General features: G+C 42.7%; 1 protein-coding gene across 6 annotated transcripts in view; it reads left to right on the forward strand.

The window, feature by feature from the left end:
• The window catches only part of KCNIP4 (potassium voltage-gated channel interacting protein 4), a gene marked incomplete at its 5' end in the record, with an annotated part of 489,155 nt that overhangs the window by 324,177 nt on the left and 147,139 nt on the right, over positions 1–17,839 (forward strand). The gene's annotated exons all lie outside the window — the stretch shown is intronic.

Consider the following 17,839-nt stretch of genomic DNA (forward strand, 5'->3'; position numbering starts at 1 on the left):
AGAGGAAGCTGATATCCTGGATTATCTTTAAAGATTACCATAAATAGTGCATTGAAATTTTAGTGACCATAATTTATATATGTCTCTCTGTGGAAATATATTCTTCTTCTACCACTGTCATCATTCTTCACATGTTTTTTATTGACTGTAACAAGGTTCTTTAGAACTTGTAATCAGACACAGTCAATAAACTCTGCTTGAAGGTTTGCTGTTATGCATTGGCATATGTCTAAATGCCACACATAGGCTGCATGTTTCTCTTGCCTGGAAGACACAAAACTTGTGTTGGGTCAGAAGGTTAGTTGGCAACCTGGTGCACCTGTACAAAGGACTTGAGAGTAGAAATGGTTTCTCCTTTGCTCTGTTTGCTAAATTGCTGTTTTATGCAGGAGATGAAACTGTTGGGACGGGGTGATTTACACAACAACAAAAAGAAAAGGCAGATGTGTCTAGTCATGCCTCATAGCAAACTTCCTTGTGCTAGGCATAAGAAGGGAGTCAGAAAAGTTCAAACAGGCTGGACAGCATTTCATTCCCTGAACTGCTTTTTGAATAACATAACTGTGTGTTGTACCTTACATCTAAACTGCTCGAAAAGAATTAATTAATGATGTTGCTTAGTAAGTGACAGAAACTGAAATGTGTAAACCTACAAATACCAAACAAAGGTAGTTATCCTCTGCTTTGGTTAACCAGCAGTTTTAAAACAGTAATATGGTCTAAGTGTGGCTAGTTGCTTGCCTTGCTGCTTTACTGCTGTAACATAAAACACCCAAGGAACAAAACATCCAATTCAAATGTCCGTGTTAATAAAAAAAAAAAAGTCTTTCAACAAAATTTTTGACATCAGTGGGATGTATTCCTAGAGAAAAATAAGAAGTTATTTTAATACTGGCTTCTTTTGTGGCTTGTCATTTTGTTTTTTCCAGTAACTGAGTTTTTTTCCATCAATGAAATATTGTGTATTCCAGTTTTGATGTTATTCCAAAACATAGTTCAGTAAGATCTGCTGAGGATTACTGAGGCTCCATCTGTTCTCACCATGAATAGGAAATACTACAGATGATAGTGAGCAGATGTATCCTGACTATTACAGTCATGCTCAAAAACATTGAAATATTGGATTGAAAAGGCAAAAACATTTTAGTTCTATACAGAGATCTCCTATATTTGCCAGAGTCTATGTATATGTATCACGTATCTCAAAATGATTTTACTTTTCTTTAACAGTCTCCAAAAAGTTTTTTTTCTTGAAATTAGCATTATTCACAGACCAGGACAGAAGTCAATTTCACATCCAGTCCAGAATGACATGTGAACCCTGTGTTCAGTTTTGGGCCCCTCGCTACAAGACATTGAGGTGCTGCAGCGTGTCCAGAGAAGGGCAACGAAGCTGGTGAAGGGTCTAGAGAGCAATCCTTATGAGGAGCAGCTAAGGGAACTGGGGTTGTTGAGTCTGGAGGAGGCTGAGGGGAGACCTTATCGCTCTCTACAACTACCTGAAAGGGGGTTGTAACGAGGTGGGCGTTGGTCTCTTTTCCAAAGTAACTAGTGATAGGACAAGAGGAAACGGCCTCAAGTTGCACGAGGGGAGGTTTAGATTGGATATTAGGAAAAATTTATTCACTGAAAGGGTTCTCAAGCACTGGAACAGGCTGTCCAGGGAATTGGTTGAGTCACTATCCCTGGAGGTATTCGAAAGACTTGTAGATGTGGTGCTTGGGGATGTGGCCCAGTGGTGGACTTGGCAGTGCTAGGTTAACAGTTGGACTTGATGATCTTAAAGGTCTTTTCCAATCTAAATGATTCTATGATATTTTAGCAACTTATTATCTACAAATTTATGTCCATGATTCCTTTTTCTCTGGCTTAATACATTTTGAGGAAGTTTGTGTATCTTGGATTTTTAATTGTTTTATTTTAAGTGCAGAAAGATGAACACCAATCAAAAAATTTATATTTGTCAGTGTGGTGGGTGCTCTGAAAAAGATCCTTGCTTTGCGTTGAGTAGAGGAGGGGTTTGAATGCAGGTCTTTCCCTCTTAGCTGAATATCTGAAGCTGCAGCAATAGACAGAAGAATAAGAGTGTTCCCTCTAGTTCTGAAAGTGTAACACCACAATCTCTGTGAGAATGGATTATTTTGCAAAAGTTGAAAAGCAGCGAGCACTGGCACATGGAGCATGGCTGCTTCTCTCCCTGCCGTCCTGAAACAAGGAGGCCCCAGCACCCAGCGTGCACCCCAGCACCCAACGTGCACCCCGGCACGCAGACTTGTGCACATTACTGTAGCTTCTCTTAACTCCAGGGCCATTCATGCCCCACGCCTGCTCCCCTCGGAGGCTGAGCTGTTGCAGTAGCAAGTCTTAAAGCAAGTAGCTGAGTTGAAGGATGACGAAGTCTTTGAAGGATTGGTGTTTCTGCTGAATTTGTAAGACTGACAGATATAATTCTTGCCCCTTTAGATCTGGGGCTGTGGCTGTTGGGTAATTTGGCCTGTTTCATACAGGGGTCAGAGCCTGTGATGGCTTATTTTGGTTTATGACACTGCTCGTCAGGTTAGAGGTTGAGAGATAAATTCAAGGTGGCAGAAGTGTAATGCATGTACTCTGACAACCAAGGAGATGGAGAACCTCTCTTACCGGAGGAAGCCGAAAGAAGCTGATTCATTTAGCACAGCAAAACAGAAAGCAGGAGTGAGATAGGATAAAGAGGCAGAAAAAAATTATATCTAAGGTAGATGATTAAGTTGGAATAAATAAGAGGTTAAACTGTCTGAGAATCAGCTTATGCTGGACATTGATAAAGCTCTGAGACAATTTTCAAATAGGAACAGGAGGAGGAAAAATAAAAACATTTTAAAGAGGAGTTTCATCAATTCATAAAAGGATGGTTGAATGTGTGGTGATAATGATAAATGCTTGCTTTCAGTGCTGTATTTCTGTGAAAGTTAAAATCAATCTTTTTGCAACTAGCTTCAAATATTTTGATGCTGGGGGATTTAACATTATAAAAGTGTTACTTAGCCCTCTGAGAAATCCACCCTAATGGAGAACCCAGGACTCCTGTTCTGATGATCTCCTCTTCATTTTCTTTTGAACATCACCACCCTCTTAGAAGAAATGCTTTGCCAAATACTTTGAAATTTTCCAATTAATTTTATAACTCTCCTACTTTAGGCATCTTAAAGCAGCTGTTGGCGTTCTATCAACATGATGTTGACCTTCTCTAGTCGGCTCTTAACAAACGACGCGAGTCTGTTCAATATACAGGGTCCAAAGATCAATGCTATCATGACAATTACGATCGGCCCTGTCAAGGTAGATATCAGAGTGGTCAGCCATGGTGAATGGTTAAACCACGATGTAAGCCAATCTTGTTGTGCCTCTCATTCCCTTTTCCGTTTCTCTAATCCCAGCTCATTTCTGATTATAACTAACGGGCCTTCTTCTAGTGCTCGAGCGGCCCAATGTTTTTGGGTGGTGCTATTCACCTCTCCTCCCCTGGGGAATTGATTTAGTGCTAAAAGAGTGGTTGCTAGCAGGCGTGCTTGGTCTCCCGGGGGAACGGTGTTGGCAAAACCTTTTGGTTTTGCCAACACCTCTAATTTAGATTTCAGAGTTTGATTTGCTCGTTTGACTATAGCTTGATCTGTGCTGTTATATGGAATACCGTGTGTTAAGGTGATACCCATTTCAAAGCAAATGCCTGGACTGATTTGGAGGCGAAGTTCAGGCCGTTGTCTGTTTTGATCTGATTAGGGATGCCAAGCCACGCCATGACCGTCAACCAATGTTGGATGGTCGCTTTGGAGTCGGTTTTGAGGTGTTGTGTGGCTACGATCATTCCGCTATACGTATCTACGGTTACTGCTAGCCACGCTCGAGGTTTCAGCAACTGGCAGAGCGTAAAATCCATCTGCCACACTTCGGAGGCTTTAAGGCCTCTGGGGTTGACTCCACTGGACCACAGTGGTGCTTTCTGGCAATGGGGACACGTGGCTACTATGTGTTTCGCGTCAGGGACCAAGATCCCGCATTTCTTTGCTAGCGCTTTAGCTCCGATGTGGAGAGTCTCGTGTAGCTGGCGGGCTTCTCTTAGTGTCCACACCCCTTTTGCAGCAGCGTCTGCTTTGTCGTTGCCGGTTTGGAAAAACCCTTTGATTGGGTCATGGCTGTTGACATGGATGACCGATATGGTGCCCTTTCTGGAAAAAAGTGCTTCTTCCAGCATGATAGCTGTTGTGGATGTTGACACGCCGGGCCCCGACATGGCTAAGCAAAGCTTAGCCATGAACATCGAATCGGTCACTATGTTGAGGTGTTCCATTGGGAACAGTCCACACGCTAGTACTACGGCCATCGCTTCTAGCTGCTGGACTGAAAGCGCACAATCGGTCGTTTTAATGCAGTGCCATTCTCCTCCCGATTGCCATACTGCCGCTGCGGTTGAGGTCGCTGAGGATGCATCTGTGAAGACCGTTGGTCCCTGTTGAGGCTGATCCATGATCTTCCTTGGGAGGTCGATGTTGACAATTGCCAGCATTTGAGCCCAGGGGGGTTTTGTAGCATACCGGACTTCTCCGCCAAATCCGACGAGAGCTATAGCTAGATACTCTGACATCGCCACTGATAGCGTTGGGAGCTGTTTGCGGAAGGGTAGGTATATCCTGGCGGGTTCGATGCCTAGGTGTCTTAGGGCGAGTTTTCTGCCTTTCATAATGAGGCTACCGAGGCACTCGATTCCTGGAGAGAATGCACATGACGGTTTTCCCAGGACTATCCATTGTATTGGTTGAGCTTTTTCAGGAGGTCCCTGGGCTAGTGCCCCTACTCCCCCTTCCTCCGTGAAATGTACATACAGATTGAGTGGTATATCTGGGTTCCACCTGGTGAGCGTGCTTGACGATACCTGTTGCTCGATAAAGTCAAGAGAGTCTATTGCTTCCATCATCAGAGTTTTTTGTTCCCATGGGTTCTTTCCCTTCAGAAGGTCATACAGGGGGGCCATGATCTTGGGAGGGATCAGGACAATGTTGCGGAGCCATTGTAAGGACCCCACTAACTGCTGCATATCATGGAGCATTTTGATGTTCCGACAGATCTTTATTTGGGGTGGGGTTATGTAGGAACTTGTGATCTCCACTCCCAAAAAGCTCACACATGGTCCTCTTTTAACTTTCGCGCTCGCGATCTCGAACCCATTTGTTTTTAAGGTTTCCCAAACCGTTGATACTAGCTGGTCCACCTGACTTCCTGACGGTGCGGCGGTCAAGATATCATCCACACCCGAACCGGTGCCAACGCCCGATCCACTGTAATTTGGCAGATGGTAGGCGAGTTGATCATTCCCTGAGGCAGCACTTTCCACTGGAAGCGTAGGTTGGGGCGTTGGCTGTTTGGGAACACGACAGAAAAAGCAAACCGCTCTTTGTCTTCTTCATGTAGGGGTATCGAAAAGAAACAGTCTTTAATGTCAAGGATGGCACAAGGCTATCCTTTTGGTATCATAGAGTTCATGGGTAACAGCGTTTGGACGGGGCCCATTGGTTGGATTCTTTTATTTACTTCATGCAGGTCATGGAGGAGGCAAAACCCCTCGCCCGTTCGTTTGGGTATTACAAAAACTGGGGTGTTCCATGGGCTAGTAGAAGGCTCTATATGACCTCGTTGTAGTTCGCGGTCGACTAGCTCAAGAAGAGCGTCCATTCGAGGCTTTGACAGGGGCCACTGCTCGACCCACACTGGGTCGGACGATTTCCACGTCAGTCTAATTGGCGGGAGTGGGTATGCGGCAGTGGCCCTCACGGTAAATTTGTCACCCTGGCTTTTAATAGCGTTAGGGCGTCTCTTCCCAACAGGGGTGGGACTCCTGACATGACGTATGGGAAGAGGGTAATGGTTTTCTCCGGCCCTTTTTCAGTGTGAAGCATAATTGCTACTAATTGAACACTCTTTCGAGCTCGGGTTAATCCCCCAACTCCACCCACCATGGGGGCGTCTTCCAATTTCCAATGTGGGGGCCAGTTCGTCTCAGGGATAACTGTAACATCTGCTCCAGTATCGATTAAAAAGGGGACACTAATGGTGGTGTCATTTAAGGTATTATAGAGGGAAGAGGTTCCCCACACCACTGGCGGGTTATCACACTTTACTGCCAGGGCCACCCTGGGGTCTCGCCCCCAGGGGGTGGTCCTTGCTGTCCCTGAGGTAGGGACAGGTTCGGCTGGATCGTCGGTTGAACCGTAAAGTTGGTCGCTTCTCGAGGGGGTAGCGGGTTCGGGAGCGCTTCGCCCCGCCTGGGGTTGGCGTAATTGGGCCGCCTGGTGTCCCAAGTGGGAGAGGGCTGCGCGCGGCCCAGGCGTCCTCTCCCCCTCCCGTTTCCCTGAGTTTTAGATCTACATTCTTTAGCAAAATGTCCTTTCTTTCCGCAGGCCCAACACAGTCCTCTGGGTCAGTTCTGGCACGGGGGAAGCGCTGTTGGTGGGACCTCTGACCGAGGGCAGTTTGCTACAACGTGGCCCGCCTGGCCACATTTAAAACATGTCATCACATTAGCTATTGCGGTACGAACAGCCACCTGGATCGGGGCTAGATGCTCTTCCTTCGCGACATGCTTAATCATGTCCGCGATGCTTGACCCCACTGGCAGTGACCGTAGGATTTCCTTGGTTGTCGAATTGCACTGCTGACGTAAGCAATCTGCAACAACCGGGCCCTTTGCATCCGTGGGCAGGGTCGAGGAGTCGACCGCTGCCTGGAGGCGATCCACGAATTGCGTAAAGCTCTCATTTTCATTTTGTTTTATTGTGGACCATGGCGACGGCTTGACAATAACTCTAGAGGCTGTGCGAATAGCTTCTCTAGCTGCACGAGTAGTTGCCATTACTTCATGGGCCCGCGCCAGGGGGGTAATCATTGTTGGTTCTGTACCCATCAGCCGCTGCAGGCTGGAGCCATGTAGCGGGTGATCCGCCCCAGCTGTTCGGGCTAGTTGTTTCGCACAGTTGTCCTCCCATTCTTGTTTAAAAACAATCATCCCTGCCCTGTCGAAGATCAATCTACAAGTTTGTTTTATATCGAACGGGAGCATATCGTCTCCCCCAAAGACACCATCTATGAGGGTAGAGACCATGGCAGAATTAAGCCCTTTATCCGCAATTGCCTTAACAATCGCTTGTATATCTTTAGGGTTTATTGGTGAGTGGACCCTCTGTCCCCCATCTGTCACCCGGACCGGGAACGCTAGCGCATCCGATGGGGCCCAGTCGGCACACGCAATCTTTATTTTCCTCCAGTCCGTGAGAGGGATTTCTCCCCTTCGCGGTTCCTCTTTAATTTGGATGGGAATATTTTGGCTCTTGACTTTATTTATCTCTGTTTCCTCCTTCTCTGAGTTTGAATCAGTTGTGAGCCACTCGTCCCAGCTACTGCCTGATCCAGAGTCGGAACTCGACTGACTGGTTACTTCCGGTTTGCAGTACGTTTTTGTTGGGCTCCGGCCCCGCCCGCTTCCCTTGCGGGCGGGCCGTTCCCGCCCTCTCGATTCGTCCCGCCCTCTGCTCGGCGGGGTGTTTGTCTTACCAGCGCATTTTTTCGGATGGCCGCTCTGATTGGCTTTCCGCCCTTCGCTCACGCTCTCCTCACCTTCCCGGTCACCCTCATCACCTCTCTTTTTCACGTTCTCCTCCCTTTCACGTTTGTGTGCGCTTGTTAACGCTAACGCTTCCTCCCTGTTCCCGCTAAGGGCATCCTCGCCCCGCCCTTTGCCTTCTTGCTCGGCGCCATCTTGGGGCCTATAGGGCGGTGGTGTAGCCCAGAATTCCTCAGACTCTGATTTCTTGGCGGCGCCCCTGGCCTCCTCGGCTAGCTTACCCCAGAAGAATTTAGCTGTTTCTGTCCGTCCGTAAGCGGATCGGGGTTCGGGAATTGAGGGGACGTGTCGCCCTTTTGCAGATCTTTAGGCTCAGTAGAATCGTCATCGTCTGGGGGGTGCAAAGTCTGCGTGGCTGCCCCAACTCCCAATTTCGGGGTGACCAACAAACAGTTCTTTGCCGCCCTCCAGGTGTCCTGTTCTTGTATGGCCTTCTGCAGGGCCTGTACGACTTTCCCCCCACGACTTAAGGTTTTTCCCACAACCCGAGGACATCGTCTCTTCGGCTAATGCTTTAGTGCATTTATCCCACACTTCAGGGTGGAGAATATCCACCGGCTGGGCAATGGCCCCAATTTGCAAAAGTCTCGCAACTGCGAGAGTAAAATCTTTGGGTTTACAATCAATACCCCACTGCTTATGTAATTGTGATACGACCTTCACAGGGGCTTCCATCCTCCTTGTTGGTCCGGGAGCGTCCTCCCCGCCGGGCTGGTCCTGCCGCTCCGGCCGCTGTTCACCCGTCCAGGCGATGATTCCCGGGTTTCGACACCACTTGTTGCCTTTGCAGGCGTGGCGACCTGGTTCAGGAACGTCACGGCGACCAACCCCAGGCCGCTCGGGCCATCAGCTCGCTGACACCAATGTGGTGGATGGCAAATGGCGTTTATTGGTGTGTGACACGGCGTTATATAGCTTAGGTTTATAACCTCACTTCTGTCTGCTTGCATCATAAACTAAACGCTATTGGCTTTCAGGAGAGGGGCCCTAACTTTCCGTACAGCGTGATATCTTCCGACCGCCAGACCCTAGCTATCTACAACACAGTAATATCGAACGATTTTATTTTAGATAAAGTTCATCTTTAATAGTTGTCTGTCAATATAGAAATGTGATAACTAATGGAATTAAAAACAAAACCTTCTGACTCAAACAACTCAATTATTTCTTTATAAGTGTAATATTGTTAATTTGAAAAAAAAAAAATCTAACGATGAAAATAGAGTTGCACCGTGGGAAAAGTTGGCAGCCATCATTCTAATGGTGCCACGTGCTATTTCGTTAAGGCCATAGGAGGGAGTTTAAACAGTGTGATGAGGAATTTGTGGGATAAAAATCTGTAGCTAGACTGTATTCAGTACTTTCACTGCTGCTCCAGCAGCCCATATGCTGTAGTGTGAGGCCACCCAGGCTGCTATTACGGCTCTGTAAACTTGGTTTCTCTAAACATTGATATAATAAATCAATGACACTTCAACAGTGGGATTCAGTCTAATTTTGAATATTAATAAATTTCACACTATGGTGATTCAATTAATTTTGACTGTCTTCTAAAAATATAATCTGAAATTTAGGACATTTGCAAAAAAATTAGTAGTCTGATATTATGCAAATCTTAATTTCAATTTTTTTAACTTTCATTTTTGCCTTCGTTTTCTCATGTATAAAGTAAAGAAGGGACGAATAATTAGCTGTCTCTTTAGTGTTCTTTTAGCTCTATAAGTGAAGGAAGTTTGAAAAAAGTGCAGTGTTACACAGTTAACTCATTAGTAAAATAATGATCCTTCACATTAATCATTATGAATCTATCCTTAGAGTGAACTGTGGTGGCCAAGAAAGTCAAAACTTTGGCATCTACAGAGGGACAGATAATTTTTTTGATCTGTCCGTTTTTTCAAGGAGTCTTGATCTTAGAGGAGACAGTAGTGATTTGTTGTGCCACATTATAAGATCCAATCATAAAGTCAATGATTTTTCCACAGCTTATTTCCTGCAGTGTTATTTGGATAGAGAAATTTGTCAGTAGCTTGTTGTTTGATGCTTTGACCTGTTTTCAGTTTACCAAGACTTTTGACAAAACAACACAAACAAACCCCTTCCATTTCAAATTCAATACATGAAGTGTGTTTTGGTGGTTTTTCTCTGGGTTCTTTTTCTTGTTCTTTTTATACACAAGATCTAACCTAATTGTAAGAAGTGTATTTTCCAGTGTTTGATCATGAACTCCTTCCAGTTTTACATCTGAATAAAGAACAAGCAATTTTGGACATGTGCATGGGCTTGTAAATACCAAATAGCTTGAAGTCTAATTCTAAAGACTTCTGAATAAGCTGTTCCTGATTAAAAAGAAAAAAAACCAAAAACACTTAAGTGGAACCTTAGCTTTACCTAAAATAAATTCATAAAGAAATTGGAGTCTCCTTGAATGTTGAAAAGCTAAGATTCTACTTGAATTAATTTTTCAATGTACTGTGGGGTTCAAGTCAATTGGGACCAACTTTTCCTGAATGATGTGTTTCATACTATTTATTTGCTGTACAGCTAATTCAGCACTTGAGATAAATTATAAAGCTGCAGCATGAGCCACACTCTTTTTCTAAGCTTGTAAATGACAAAAGTTTCCTGGCATTAAGGGGGAGCTCACTTTTTTGTAGTAGAACTAGGAACAAGATTTTACAAATAATAACCAGATGCTATAAGTAATATTCTGTGGATCTGAACGAAAGTGTACTGGAGTATATTCTGAAACAGTGATTGTAAAATATTACTATTCTTATGTCCTTTGGATGATCTTTTGAGTAAGAAAATGTCTATTTTTAGTGGCAATACAAGAAGACAGTCAAGGAAGGAATGCGGTTACTTGATACTGTTATTTTAAAACCAGCCATTGCAGGATGAAAGGAATTGGGTTTGTCTTATAACTTCTGCAAATTTATTCTTAGCTCAAAACTTGGATCAATTGCATTAAGACCTTGTAATGTTTAAATATAAAATGTTTTTTTGTTTTGGTTCTTTTTTTAGTCTTAACTGCAGTCTTACATCACATATCTTGCAGACTTAAGTGAAAAAAGACACTTAAATAGAGTGCAAGTGTCCCATTCTATAAGTAATGCTCACATGTAAATGCTCTTTTCAAATCTATAGGTTTATAGTGTTACTCGTAGCTTCTAAGACTATGACTGGCTGAGCTACTTAAAAAGCAAATCATACATTTGAAATTGAGTCTGTACCCCCTGCTTGTCTCTGTTTTGCTACATATTCATCAGAAAAGATAAGAATGAGGAAAAGGTTGAGTCACAATCTTCTCTTGGATAATATAGTGAAAACCAATGAATCTAGATATATCTATAAAGGACTTGATTCATTTATTCAGTTCATCAATTTTATAGAATTTGTGTCCATTTTTCTTATTCAAGTGACATTAGGAATGCACTAAGAATTAAAAGAGCAGAACAACACAACTAAGATGTTTGGAGTGTTTTTATTTTTTTTCCCCCAGCAGACAGGCTTAGCAGAAACCCTTGTACCATCTAAAAGTCGACTTGGTTATTTCTCTGAAGGCACACTTTTTTGGGGGAATCTAATAAAAAGTAAATTATCATGCACCATACTCCTACTTTTTCCTTAGCAACAGCAAAAAACAGTGCTTCTCCATCACTGGATAGAAATGTGCATATGCACTCACACATCCTGCAATTAATAGATAAGCAATATAGTGTTAAGCAGGCTATATAAAAATAACATGGAAATTTGTAGAAAAAAAAAAATTGTGGAACAGGAAGCTACCAGAACAAGACCATGGGTCCTCAACATACTGTTCTGGAGATTCTGCGAATTGTCAATAAACTGAAAGGAAGAACAGACAGAAGAAATGCTGTTGGAGAAAAGCAGATTCTTGTGTTAAAAACTGGGAGGCATAGAGTACGTTAGTACTTTTGAGTGCAGAGGAGACTACGACTGAGAAAGTAACTGTAGAAGAAACAGACTCTCGTTTGTTGCCTCTCTAGTTTAATAAAAATAAAATTTAAGAAAGAGTCTATGAGGTACCAACAGAATCTTTGAAGACAGTGAATAGGAGAGCTTCTATTCCTCCTTTTTTCCCCACTGGATAGCAAACACTGTTCAAAACAAGTTAGAACAACAAAATTACATTTAGGTGATGTGCCTAAATGTAAAAGTGAAAATATATACTTTCCTATAGTTGCTTTAATTTTGTAACATTGATTTAATTCATTCTTATCAACTAGTGATGATTTGGGGGAGTGGCAATTAGAGATTCATCTTTACATGCATTGAAAAGAACTTCTTTGCTTTTGTAATTCACTTTAAAGTTTTGTAACAAACATAATTAGCTAACACCTTTTGTAGTATTTCCAAATATATGAATGTCTTGTCTCATGAATATGTGCTCTTGATTCTAGTCTGTTTTGATCAGGACTCCTTTTAATATTTGGGGTTTTCAGTCACATACTTAAATCTACTCAGCAACAAATTACTTCATCTTGCTGCTTTCTGGAATGAAAATTATCCAGCATGTCCTTCTTGAGCCTCTATAAGTACTTTAAATATAACCAAATATTTGGTCCTGCTACTCTATTATAATCCTGTAATCTAGACGATCTCTAAAGATCATTGTAAGACATGCCAGTAAAACAGCTGCAATGAAAACAAAACAGTAATTGTGATTTTCTTTGAAAACTAAAAGTTCTCTAACAAAAAGTGCATCTTGGACTATGACCTATCCTCTTTTTTAAACTGCAGAAATGCAGATTAGGAATGGATCTTAGAAACTTTAGAAGGCCACACTTTGTACTGAAGTATTCTGTCAAATTATTTGGATAGACCCTTGATCCTGCAGCTCTTCAGGCAGCAATACATGTCTGTTGTACTCTCCAAACTGCACTTAAAGATCTAGCAATGCAGCCAGGCATAGGATTCAGCCTGCAGCTCTGTAGTTGTGTTCTTTTCTGTCTATGGGTAAAGGCATCTGAAAGCGTGCATGAACGTGAAGTATTATATAAAGGAAATCACAGTTTCTTGATATACAAATACTTGGTATAAAAATAAAAGCCCTGTTTGTGTGAACTAGGATTAGTGGATAGGGGGTCATACTCTACCTGGAGGCTGGTAAGTGGAGTATCACAAGACTCTAGCCTAAGACCTGTCCTGTAAATTAATTCTCTTCCATTAGTTTAGAAGATGATTTCATCTGTGGCTGTAAGGTAACAAAACATATCTGCTCTTGTGAAGTTTCACCTGATGCTTGCACTAATTTGGCAGTTAATTTACCAACAGCCCCTTTTTGATCTTCCAAGATGAATAATTCTGGAAACTGCCATTAATAATGTAATAGAAGCTGACCTCCAACAATCACCATTACTTCTTGCTGTTACCTATGCTCTCTCTGCTTGGAGAAAGTAGATGTTTCTTCAGCTAGATCAGAGTTGTTCTTAGCAGCACCACTGTCTTCATACCGCCCATGGCCTTGAGGGATCTTTGATAGCCAAAAGACTACTGGGAAGAGAGGCTGTGTGGAAACCGTATTCAATACCCCCTTCCTTCTCTCGGGCAACATAGTACATATTTTGAAACATGAGAATTTGTATTCCTGCAACCTGAGCGTATGCAGCCGTTGTGCTGCATATGCTCAGGTTGCAGGAACACAAATTCACATCTTCCAAAATGTGCTTTGGTTTGACCCTGAGTGCAAGTTGAAGAGCTGTGTATGAGAGCAGGAATGGACCTAAGCAGCTTCACCTGATTAGGAGAGCCGGAATAGTGAGCTGTGGGTGGCGGAGAATACCAGTGAACTGAAGAGAAGAAAGGATTGTGTCACCTGGCGGCCGTCTGTTTATTAGTGAGATGGATTTGTCATGGAGTGGTTTGGGTTTTCCTTGCGGAATCTTTGTTCAAAGTGTGCTAGCATCTCCTGAGGGTAATTAATGATCCTGACCATGCAAGTGTAAATTTTTTGTGGCATAAAATCACAGTATAAAGAGACATGATGTACGGTCGGTTCATGCTCCTATGTCTCAGCTCTATATCATAACAGCAAGAAACTATATGTGGGCCTTTAAGCCTCCCTTTTTTCCTGTGTGTTTTTCAGAGCATGTATCCCCATGCCTCATATTCCTTACAGGAAAAAAAAGTTCACTTAACTGCTTTATGACTGTAGGAAGTATTGCCTTTGCACTACTTCTCATTAATCACATTTTCTTAAGTTTTTTTCAGTCTTTATTAGTCTCTGGTTTTGCAGACATGAGCCCATTGGCTTGCCAGAGAGATTTTTTTGTTTCTTTCCTGCCGCCCACCCCCTCCCAAAAAAAAAGTGTGGGGGGAAACAGTTGTGGAAATATGGGGAAGAAAAGGAGTATCAAACAGGCATTGGGGATCAAAAGGAAGGGGCTGCTTCCCTAAAGGAGATAAGCCAGGACCTGATACGGTTCCCATTACAGGCAGTGCCCTCACAAACCAGGGCATGACCCCCCAGGGGCTGAGCAGGGCAGGGGTGCTGATGGAAAGACTCACTGTTAACCATCCAGGTGTCATCAGAGATGTAATGAGTCAGGTCTGGGAGGTCAATCCAGAAAGTCTAGTCAGGAACAGAGGGGAGACAGCCATGGATACTTCTAACACAGGTTCAAGGTTCACCAAGTAAAAGGAGACAGAAATGGGTCCAACCATTACATAGCTCAAGCAAGGACTAGGTGCCCAAGCCTGAGCTGAACTGGAGTCCCCTGAGCCCATCAGCAGATGATGTGGGTAGGAGATTCCAGGTGAGGTTGTTCAAGGCCATCGAAGCCTAATAGTGCACTCAGGGCCCTGGCTATGTGCTGTTAACATCACCCTAATTAGTTCATGTGTTTGGGCTACTTAATCTTGTTAAATTGGGAATTCTTGGATGTACTGTGCAATATATGCAGAGCTCTGCAGGATGCTGGTTTCACACCCACACCTGAGCAAAAGACTTTGGTGGTTGGCAGGAGCAGTTCCTGGCGGATGATGCTCCCCTGTCCTGATGGGGCTCCTGTGGTTGCACCTTTGAAGGGAAACAATAAGGTTCAACAAGGAATGCTTGTTAACATGGGGTAATTTCTAAGGTCAAAGCACGGACTGCAGGTTTAAAAACTTTTTGAACAATAGTCATAATTTTTAGTGACAGGAAAAATTATTTTTAATGAAATATGTCATTTGTGTTCCCTTTGAATGTCTTTTTAATTTATTGGGCATGTTTGGATGAGGAAAACTGATCACTTCACAGATAGGGTGGCCATAAATTGGCCTGCAATGTTTTTTCTCTTTAAATCATTTCAGAAAACCACCTTGAACCTTCAAAAAATTATCTTATAGCCTTTCTTGTCACTATGTTATTTACTTTTTTTATTTTGAAGGACTTCTTTCAGTTCACAATCCAGTGGAAGGGTTCAGTAGCTGGATATGTAGCAAACGCAGCCATTGCCTTGAAGAAATTAAGGTATGATGCACTCCATTAAGGTAACTGAAATGAAGGATGTTTTATTTATGAATGAATATTGAACACAGGGGAGTATAATGCACTTTCGCAAAATGAATTTTACATTTTGATCATTGGATAGTTTGTCTTCAGCGCTTGCCTGCACTTGCCCTTAATCTTGGTGAAAGAAAACCAATGTAGAAATAAATGTCACTAATGTGAAAAACTTGTATTACAAGTATAGGTATAATGGAGGATCTTGACAGACATTCATGTGTTGATTCACCAGTTACGTCATCTTACTGGTAAATATAATAGTTACAAACTGGAGCAGAAAATTTTCAATAGCTTTCATTGATAAACAGATCACAAAAATGAGAGTTTGCATGTTTGTGCATAAAGGAATCCCATGTTTGTTGTTCAAGATACACAATGATCATGAATTCAGGTATATCAGAACTGAAAGTTTGTATTACTAAGACCACATAATTCTTAGAAGTGGAAATTTACTCTTGGGTGATACCAAATTATAGAATAACTGAACTATTGGAGGAAACATTTACAATTCTTGTTGTCATCATCTTCACAGAAGATGTGATTTCTCAGCTCTATCCTAAGATACAATTACTCATCCCTTAATGTTATAAAAGGAAAACTGAGCATGTAAGAATCGCACATTCTTAGACTAAAAGTGCTATTTCTAAAACAGGTTAGAGTTAAAATTTTAATTATTCTCTGGAGGTAGATATTGTAGTAGTTTTCAGTTCTATTGGGAAAGATCAAACGTTCATGAGAAATGACATTTTTAGATAACTTTCAAATATGACTATTAATAACTATCAAGTAATCATCAGACACATATGGTAAGATTAAGTATTTTTGCACCGATAGTAGTTATCATCTTATTTCTGCTATGACAGCTTCTCTTGGATGACAGATTTTGTTGTTGTTTCCCACTCCCCACCCTGCCTTGTGTAGAAAATGTGTACGTTAATTATTTTGGTGGTGGTTTCACTAACCACTGCTGTCTTTGCTGAGTGTGTCTTAGTTCTTGCTCAGGTAGAATTTACAAAAAACAAATAAATTGGCTGAGTTCTGCTACTCCATAGTCTCAACAGGTTTCCAGTTGGTTGTGTCTAATGTTTTCATTGGGTGATTAAGTTACTGTTTTAAATTTTTCCAGGGAGATTTTTGACTTGAATTAAAAACAAAAGAAAAATTTTCTCTCAGTAAGGTGTGCATCAGAAGAGGAATTGCAATCACTCTATTTTCTACTTCTGTATCTTAATAGCATTTCTTAACCTTTTCCTTCCTCACATGCTGTTTTTTAAGAAAAATCTCCCTGTTTTTTTCTCAAATGAAACTCTTCATTTTGTACGTGAATTGTCAAGGGCTTTTTTTTTCTCAGCATCTTTGCTTTTTTTTTTTCCTGAGAGGTACAGTTGGCTGTGTGATTTCAGCTCACCATTAACATATTAGATGTGATTTGGTGGTATGTAACCCCTCATTAAATGAAGTAGTAAACATAAAAATAGCTGCAAAAAGGACTGAAGCAAAAGAAATTTGTGTAACCTCACAACAGAGAGATTCAAAAGCATATTTAAAGTCATGTTAGCAGGTGAAAAGTTTCTTGCAAAGTTTTTATCTTTCTCAAAACATCACAGCAGACTTGCTTTAAGCTTTGAGCGATTCTGTCACGCACTGAAACCAACATGCCGTGCTCCATTTTGACTTAGTTACAGAGAATTAGCATTACTTTTTCTATATACCATCAAAACTGTCTCACTGTCTCCCACAGCATTCTCCTGGAGAAAGTGGCAGCGCGTGGCTTAGACATGTGTACTCTTCACTGGGTACAGAACTGGCTGGATGGCCGAGCCCAGGGAGTTGTGGTGATCAGAGTTCAATCCAGTTGGTGGCTACTCACAAGCTATGTTCCTCAGGGCTCGGTTTTGGGGCCGGTCTTGTTTAATATCTTGATCACTGATCTGGACGAGGGGATCAAGTGCTACCTCAATAAGTTTGCAGATGACACCAAGTTGTGCGGGAGTGTTGATTTGCTCGAGAGTAGGAGGGCTCTGCAGAGGGATCTGGACAGGCCAGATCTATGGGCCAAGGTAAATAGTTTGAGCTTAATAAGGCCAAATGGCAGGTCCTGCACTTGGGTCACAACAACCTCATGCAACGCTACAGGCTTGGGGAGGAGTGGCTGGAGAGCTGCTCAGTGGAAAAGGACCTGGGGGTGCTGGTTGGCAGCTGCCTGAACTTGAGGCAACAGTGTGCCCAGGTGGCCAAGGTGGCCAAGAGCATCCCGGCCTGTATCAGGACTAGTGTGGCCAGCAGGAGTAGGGAAGTGATCGTGCCCCTGTGCTCGGCACTGGTGAGGCCACACCTTGAATCCTGTGTTCAGTTTTGGGCCCCTCACTACAAGAAGGACATTGAGTTACTGGAGTGTGTCCAGAGAAGGTCAATGAAGCTAGTGAGGGTTCTGGAGCACAAGTCTTATGAGGAGTGGCTGAGGGAACTGGGGTTGTTTAGTCTGGAGAAGAGAAGGCTGAGGGGAGACCTCATCGCTCTCTACAACTACCTGAAAGGGGGTTGTGGCGACGTGGGTGTTGGTCTCTTCTCCCAAGTAACTAGTGATAGGACGAGAAGAAATGACCTCAAGCTGCACCAGAGGAGATTTAGATTGGATATTAGGAGAAATTTATTTACAGAGAGAGTGGTCAAGCGTT

The sequence above is a fragment of the Phaethon aethereus genome, assembly GCF_964289735.1.
Source record: "Phaethon aethereus genome assembly, chromosome: 4".
Classification (NCBI taxonomy): domain Eukaryota; kingdom Metazoa; phylum Chordata; class Aves; order Phaethontiformes; family Phaethontidae; genus Phaethon; species Phaethon aethereus.